This window comes from Simochromis diagramma, unplaced genomic scaffold, assembly GCF_900408965.1.
Source record: "Simochromis diagramma unplaced genomic scaffold, fSimDia1.1 OVJJ01000344.1, whole genome shotgun sequence".
In the NCBI taxonomy this organism is placed as follows: Eukaryota; Metazoa; Chordata; class Actinopteri; order Cichliformes; family Cichlidae; genus Simochromis; species Simochromis diagramma.
Window position 1 is genome coordinate 8,911,063 of NW_024387375.1, and position 9,036 is coordinate 8,920,098.

The 9,036-nt window shown below is 39.5% G+C and overlaps 1 long non-coding RNA gene across 1 annotated transcript in view; it reads left to right on the forward strand.

The window, feature by feature from the left end:
- The window catches only part of LOC120720052, a 35,804-nt gene extending 27,069 nt beyond the window's left edge, over positions 1-8,735 (forward strand). The window contains exons 2-3 of the long non-coding RNA XR_005692780.1: positions 7,306-7,412; positions 7,534-8,735. This is a non-coding gene — a long non-coding RNA (uncharacterized LOC120720052). The remainder of the gene's footprint in view (positions 1-7,305; positions 7,413-7,533) is intronic.
- Positions 8,736-9,036: the final 301 nt, after the last annotated feature.

Here is a 9,036-nt window from a genome sequence, read left to right on the forward strand (position 1 = left end):
TTGATGGTGTACATGCCTTGACAGGCTCTAACTAATTACAGTGTGTTAGTAATCCACGGGTTGAGGGTGTTGCACGCTCAGCCTCTGGGTGACTGGTTGCTTGCTGCAACTACTTGCAATTAGTCCAAACAACAAAAAGATTTCAATTCAATCTTATCTTCAACCTTTGGAAACCCGTTTCCGCCACTAGAAAAAAAAAAAAAAGTATTCATAACTCAAAATTTCGAGTTATTTTAACACCATGTGATTCAGCTAATAACACAAGGATTTCATCATATGTGAAGCCACACTGGTTGAAGGTTGCTATCCTATTTTTACTCTAGTGTGACTGAAGGCTTATAGAGAATAAATGTGTAGATGTTGATACCTGCAGTGACTGTACTTCCTTTACCAGTAGAATCCATCCTCTTGTTAAGTCTGACATTATTAGCCATTTTTAGGTCCAAAGCCTCTTTCAGTTTCCAAAAACCAAACAAATACCAAAGCATCACTAGGAGTTAAAAACAGTCCAGATTCTTTCAGCTCTGATGAAATGATCAGTGTGGTTGTTTGCTCAGGTGTGTGGAATAGAAAAGGGAGATTTAACAGAGTTAGAAGTTAGCAAGAAGTTAACTAGCTAGTTTCCATTTAAAGATGATATACCATGTTTGTGATCAGAATAAAAAAACAAAACAAACAGAAAAAAACAAAGATGGAGATGACTTCAACGCTGGGTTCATCTGAGATAAGGCCATCAACAATATGAGGTTCATAATTCTAAATCATAATTACTAGCTTGGGACTTAACAGGCAGATATGCAAGCAGATCTACCCATGAAGTGGAACTAATACGTGTTTTTGATCTTAGCTTGGCTGAGTTGTTGACGATGCTTGTTTATCCTACTTAAAAACAGTCACCACAGCATCAGTATCTGAATATGGACTCAAACCAGAAACCGCTTGTCGACTGCTCTAACCTTTAATCTCTGACATCTTTGTCTCACCAAAGTTGCCCACCTAGAATTTTTAGCTCCCTACCCAAGCATAGCAGGTTAGTCTAGCCCTTAGTCTAGTCAGTGTCTAATGTATGAGCCTTCTCTTGTAATGTTAAGTGTTTCCATGTTCTACTGTGATGGATGAACTGATATTCTTCTGTAATGAAAACAAAAACATATCCCTTTAATCACATCTATGGACACAAGTAAAAATCTATGAAAAATGACAAAAGAAAAAAAGCAACTAGCAAAGTAACAGGAGAGGACCTCGGTAAAAGAATGAATAAAGAAGATGCTACTGTTAAGAAAAGGCAGGCATGAACATATAATCATAAAAGAAGAATCTGCAAAGGCTCTGTGAAAAAACAAGTAGGTAAGAACAACAGAAATACAAAGACAATAAGGAGAGAAAATATCACACCTGCAAGTAAAGAAAAGGGAGTAAGGAGCATTTTAAAAGGTCAGGATCTTATTAATTTTTGGTTTGCTTTTCAAAGTTTCCCATATATTACAGAGGGACAAACTCAGACCATTTTGATATAATTCGAAGTGCCTTGGCTTCTGCTTGACATCCTTACACTGAAAGCACAATACAATACAATCTTTGAACAACTGGAGATTCTTTAGAGAAACTAAACTAACCTCAACAAAATCTGGGCTCCAAGTTTCTGGGGAAAAAAAGATTAAAATTAGTCGCACAATGAGGTAAACACTTCTGCAACGCATCACCATCTGGCAAGTTGTACGTGATCACCAAATGCTTTCATGCTATCATCACCATGATACTAGAGAAGGGTAATTGATGGGAACTCTAAATTTACACACGTGTAGGTGGGGCTAATTCAACAATGAGACACTAAAAAAGATGCTAACATGAATAACTTTTCTGTGATCACATCATCATCACCACAAGCTGTAGGCGAACAGAACAACAACCATGATAAGGATCTTACTCAAAACCCTGAAGTCATGCCCTCATTGGTATGACACGTTTCTTGTGACTGTGAGATCATTTTTGTGTGGGCGCCTTTCTGTGTCTGTGTGCATTTATGATAAAATGTTCAAATCACGCTAAGAAGCAACAGAGGCACTGACAGAAGCCAAAAATGCACACCACTGGCAGTCACACGTGTACACACACAAGATATGCTTAACTATTAGGAGTTAATATAGCATAACTATCTGTCCAGTTGCATTACTGACCTGATGACAGACACTTTGTTACTCTCTCTCTCGCTCTCTTTTCCTCCACTGTAGCATTTTATATCTCTATTTCAAGAGCAGCACCTCTAAACAATGCATCCACATTTCAATTGAAAAAGATGTTTTATTTCCTAATAAAACTGCATTCATGTCCGTGCCATATTGAACTGCCATGCATGAAAAGCGCATGCATGTAATACTAACAGTATTAAGACAAGCACTTTCCCATTTCCAAGAAGGAAGGAAACGTGCAATGACAGGCTTCCCAAAAAAGGAACATTAGACAACATACAGCCATTATTTATGTTACCCAAAGCAATGGACGGTGCACAAGAGAGGCAAAGAAGAGAGCGCAGGCAGTGTGGAGTGGGTGGAGATGAGTATCAGCGGTAATTTGTGACAGAAGGATAGCAGACTGAAGGGGAAGGTTTACAAGATGGTAGTGAAACTTGCTATGATGTATGGTTTGGAGACAGTGGCACTGACAAAACGACAGGAGGCCAAGCTGGAGGTGACAGATCTGAAGATGTTAAGATTTTCACTGGGAGTGACCAGGACAGGATTAGAAATGAGTAGGTAAGGAGGACAGCTCAGGTTGAGTGGATTAGAGACAAAGTTCGAGAGGTAAGGGGGAAAACGTGCAAAATAAAATTTTTAAGTTGATTGTAATGCTTTAAGCACAAACTCAGGGCTCGCCTATAGAGAGTTCTCCAGATAATTTAAATGATCATACAATTTGGAAAATCAAGAGAATTACCTTATCTGACACCTTCCTAGATCTCCTGCCCCCCCCCCCCCAAAAAACCCAAAACAAAACAAAACAAAAAACAGTCTGAGTGTGCAGAGCAACGAGGTCTATTTAAGATCCACAGTGTAGTTCTTAACAGGTTTAAGTGTATTATGTGCTCACACTGGAAAGGAGCAGCATGCATTTTTTAGGTGTGCTCATGATGGACACCAGTGCAAATTAGCATATACAAAAGGCTACAAAAACAAACTAAGAACGCAGAATTTCTCATGTGTTTTTAATCTTTAAATAAAATGTCCCTACACACATATAGCATTGAGGAGTTTTCTTAAGGTGCTATTACTAATGTTACCAAAGGGAAAAGATCAGATTGCCTCTGGTCATTGTCAGCCAATGGTAAAGTACATGAAAGAAAAACAAACAAACATACAAGCAGTTCGTGTGTTAATCACTGTATTTTTTTAATTTCCTATTTTTAAGCTGAGGAAAATTGTAATGCTGCTGTAGACACACATCGGAGCTTGCACTTCTAAAAATACAAATTTTTCTCTGAATGTGCTCGGTATATAGACAGCTGTTTGCTAACAGGTTCACTCTATAGACTTGATATGCTTTGCGAAGTGTATATTTGGTAAATTGATTTCCTTTTCTGCCTGCATACTCCGCATAGAGACATTTTTGTATATTTGTCACACTTAAATCATCAGATCATTCAGCTCATCAAACATATTTAAATATTAAACAAAGATAACAGAAGTAAACACAAAATGCTCTTTCTAAATGAAGGTGTTTATTATTTAGGGGGGAAAAAATCCAAACCTACATGGTCCTGTGTGAAAAAGTGATCCCTCACTCCTGTCATAACATAAATTAAATGTGATATATCACATCTTTGGAAAGCCACACCCAGGACTGATTGCTGCCACACATGTTCTCAATAAGGAAATCAATTAAATAAGACCTGCCTGACAAAGTGGAGTAGACTAAAAAATCCTCAAAAGACAGACATCGTTCTGCGATCCAAGGACATTCTGGGCAAAAATGTACTGCGTGGTTCTTGAACGAAAACCACTGCTGAGCAAAAGGAACATAAAGGTTCGTCTCAGTTTTGCCAGAAAACATCTTCATGTTTTTCAAGACAATACTCTGTGGACAAACTTTTTGGAAGGTCTGTGTCCCATTATATCTAGCATAAAAATAACACAACATTTCAGAAAAGAAAGATCATACCAATAGTAAAATATGGTGGTGGTAGTGTGATGGTCTGTTTTACTGCCTCAGGAATACTTGCTGTGGTAAATGCAACCATGGATTCTTCTGTCTACCAAAACGTCCTGAAGGAGAATTTTCGGCCATGTGTTCGTGAATTCAAAATGAAGCGCACTTGGGTTCTGCAGCAGGACAATGATCAAAACACACCAACAAGTCCACCTCTGAATGGCTTAAGAAAAACAAAATGAAGACTTTGGAGTGGCCTAGTCAAATTCCTGACCTGATTCTGATTGAGATGCTGTGACACGACCTTAAAAAGGCAGTTTATGCTCGAAACCTTCCAATGTGGCTGAATTGCAACAATTCTGCAAAGATGAGTGGGCCAAAAATTCCTGAACAGCACTGTAAAAGACTCATTGCCAGTTATCGCAAACACTTGATTGCAGTTGTTGCTGCTAAGGGTGGGCCAACCAGTTATTGGGTTAAGTGGGTAATCATCTTTTCACACAGAGCCATGAAGGTTTGGATTTTTTTACCCTTAATAAAAAACCCCACCTTTGTTTAGAAACTGCATTTTGTGTTTACTTTTGTTAAATTTTGTCTAATATTTACATTTGTTTGGTGATCTAAAAACATTTAAGTGGGACAAATATATTTAAAAATATGAATTCAGGAAAGGGGCAAAACTTTTTACACCACATCTGTAGAACACAGATTTTGAGTAAAAGCATTGCTGACATCTTTTAAACACTTTTTATTAAAGTAATTTTAGTGGTTTCAAGAAAAGTGAGATGAATGAGAACAATAAAATGAATGAATGAGTAACTCCTGTTACTTAGTGTGTACAGTGTCAGGGGTTAATGGGAAACTTGGATAAAAGAAAAGTACAATTATTTTGCTTGATTATACCTTTGTGCTGTAAAATCTTCTGTTCACCAGCATTAAAGACAAAATGGTCAAACAATGTCCCCTTCCTTTAGATAAATCAAAATGTCAAATTCTAACAGCATTCTTCTTCTTCTTATTATTATTATCAGCATCATTATTATTATGATGCTGTATATCTGAGACATTACATTATAGATTTTTGCCACACTAATCTTCTGTGTGTAGCTGTGAGTTTCAGTATCCATTTTAAAGTGTTTTCTTGAATGTTTTCTCTCCCTCTCCTTCCGTCTCTGTTTTGTCAGTCAGTCTCCACCAAGGGACCTTGCTGCTCTGTAAATGATGCCTGGCCCACAGCAGGCCTTGGCACTGGATGCAGAGAGACAGAGAAGGTTCGGGTGGAGGTGCAAGGACAAAGAGAAAGATAAATGTTTCTGGCATTAAGTAAGAGACGGAAAGTGATATTGCTGTTGTGCTTTGATTTGATTCCGGTTGTTTAACGTGGCACTTTGTGTGGGCCTTGGCACGCTGACACTGAGAGAAAGAGTGAGAACAGATGGATAAGGAAATGGGATATCAGGAATAAACTGAAGAAATAAAACATAATGACAATGAAATGGAAATGGATAGAAAATGGCTGGTTTTCAGAAACTTATCCTATCAGTGGCGCTGCAGGGAAGACTGTTTCCTCCCGTCTTTAAACTGTCCATTCTGCACAAACACGCAGCAAGCCTTAAGGTCATCAGATCTTGTAAGTTAACTGCTGTTCAGTAAAATGTTTTTGCTATTTATACAGTGAACCTGTGAACTTTGGTGGGATCGTGGCTGTTTTAATAGTTTAAAGAAGCTCTCAGTGCTGTTGTTTTTCTGGTCTGGAACGTAGTGGTCCCAGATTGGTCTGAGCTGCTAGCTCCTTGCTCGATGGCTCCTCCTTAGATGGAGGGAGATAGGCTAGAGAAACTTGAGTGGTACAGTAACTCTGGTCATTAAGCGAGTAACACATTACTGTTTTTGCTTTATAAAACATAATAGTGCTACAACAGGAAAGTAGCTAGAAGGAGGGTTGGCAAGTTTTTAACTATCGAATATCGCCACAGTGCACATCGAGCAGCCAGCTGGGCATAGTGCAAAAATGTACTGCATGTTCATATTCTTATAATAAAAATGCTGTAAAATGTTGATATTCAGTTTAATCAATCCTCATCTAAAACATGAAAGAAAAATACAGTCAGTGATACCAGAAATCACATAGGCATTAAAAAATAAATAAATAAATAAATAATAAATTAAATAAAATTCTGTATATAGGGGCTTCAATTACCCAGTTTATTATGATACGTAGACCAAACGGCACCTTCATTTCACGAATCACATTTTACGCCTCACATCTTGTGTGCGTGATGGGCCATCACTGACGGATGTGACTGGACACAAACACTCTGATACAATTGCAGTAAAATCTGATTTGATATTTGTAAGAGTGCCATCTGTTGGTCAGAAAGTTGCATTGCAGGTCATGGTCACTATATGGGACATTTAAGGTAGAACAAGGGACAAACCAATTGTGTTCATTATACAGGATGTCCCGGCTAAAAGGGGACAGTTGGCTACCCTGTCCTAGATGGATATGACTTTGCTCCTTTGATAAGCGGAGCATGGTTCCAGGGGACACTATTAGATCTCACTATTAAAAAAAGAGTATTCCACTGTATTTGTTTGTGTGTGTAACAAGTGTGTACAGTAATCAACCTTATAAAAAATGACTTTAATATTAAGGAACACATGCATCTCATATCAAGATGCAAGCAAAGATAAATAGCATGTTTGTCCTTCCTTTGCTTTTGCTTAGGACTAAGCCTAAGCCTGACAAGAAATTGCACTGACAGCATAGACCAGATGTTGGCTTGTCAAAAGCCCCATTGGTGAAGCCAAAAAAATGAGGTGATGGCCACTGTTAACTGACTTGCATGTAAATCTTTTTGTCGGGAGCAACGGCTGATATCTTAGCTATGCCAAGAGCCACAGTTGGCAGGATGCTGGAGGAAGTGACGACAATCCCTCGAGAATAGATTTAGTTATCAGGCAAGGGGGGATGTGGGATAGGCTTTGCTCACATTGCTGGCCACCGAGCATTGTGTTCCTTTGCTAGTTCCACAGACTAAAGTCACAACAGATTCTTCCTAGCGCAAGAAATACTATGTGACCCTTTCTGTACTACTGAAATATGATGCCAGAGGTGCTTTTTGTGAATTTGCTTTCCCAATTTAGGCTTGTCGTTTGCAGGTCTCCTTTTGGAAAAAAGGGCTGGTATCCACCGGATGCTTATTTTTTCTGGGGAATGAGAAGGCATCCTTTTTTCAGTCACTACCCCTACTGTCAGCCTGTGGGAGGTAAGAAATCTCTATAGAGAAAAAAAAAGAAAAAAGATATACACATCCCCAGGACTCATGGTAAGCTGTAAATGGGTCGCCTTTAAAAGATAAAATGAATGATCTCATAGCATTTTTGCAGGCCAAGCTGAAGAATGCTGCAACGAACACCATGCCAAGATGAAGAGCGTCAATAAACACATCTTTGGCATCTCTGCCGGCAATCATCATCCTGACAGCGTCTGAGATTCAGGCTCTCTTTGCCCCTAAAGTGGTCCAAGCGTGGTGCGTCCTCCACAATGTCCGTGCAGCAGAAGGTGATATCCTAGAGGACGCGGAGGAGGGGAAGGCTCTCGGCAAGATGACAAAGAACACAATTCAGATGAAGATGAGAGGGAGCTGTTACAGAATGGTTGCTGAGCAATAGGGTTTCACAGATGTCCACTTATTCCTGATCCTGTTGCAGATAGTAACTCCCCACCCACACCCATCATACATGATATCAACATGAGATCACCAAGCTAAGGGAAGAACTGATTACATAAAAAGCAGCATGACCACACTCTGGCATTATTTCAACTTCATCTATCCTTGGATGGTTGTCATACATGGCCTCATCTGCGTAGTGGAATAATCAATGTCTATTGAAGAAGAAAAGTCTCCTCTTCTTTGAAGAGGAAAGGAGAGGAAATCAGCTTTTCACTGTGCAGTCCAGAACATCCCATTAAAATTTAACAGTGTTTTGCTCTGGTTATTTGAGCAGTCATGGCAAATAAAATAGCCCATTTCAACCAGTCTTTTTTGAGTTATGAATCAAAGAGTGCTTTTTTTTTTTTCTTCTGAATTTCCACGGTTGGTCAGATCTTACAATATAATAAAATGCATCTTTTCACGCCTTTCTTGTTGTGTTTGATCGTCACAAAAGAGTCAATTTTGGCAGTATTCTTTAACATCTTGGGGAGCCAGTAACTTTTATCTGAGATGAAATAACACCGGGAAGGGAATTCCCATTTCTGCATCACTTTTGTAATTATCATTCAACAAACATGAAATCCAATTATTGTTAAGTTTAATTCAGAATGAACCTCAGAATGACTCAGCCCCTCTCCAGTCAGCACCAGATCCCCTCAGGGCTGCGTTCTCAGCCCCCTATGCCCTGCACACCTCTTACTATACACCAACCCACCCAGGCAACGTCATCGTCAAATACGCCGATCACGCCACCATGGTTGTGTCTGATGGAGATGAGACAGTGTACAGGGGGGAGGTAAAGACTTTGTCCCGCTGGTGCTCAGAAAATAACCTTAAGCTGAACATCCTTAAAACAAAACAACTCACAATGGACTTCAGGAGGCACAGACAGGTCCACTCTCCACTCATTATAAATGGAGAATGGATGGAATATGTCTCTATCTTCAGGTTTCTGGGCACAAAAATCTCTGCTGATCTCCCCTGGACCCACAACACCCTTTTAAAGAAGGCCCAGCAGCGGCTGCACTTCCTCCTTGTACTCAGGAAGAATAACCTGGACCAGAAGCTGTTGCTGGCCTTCTACCACTCCTCAGTGGAGAATGTGCTCTAGTACTGCCTGGGTATTTGGTACACAGGGGCCACAACTGAGGACAGGAAGGCTGAGGGAAATTAT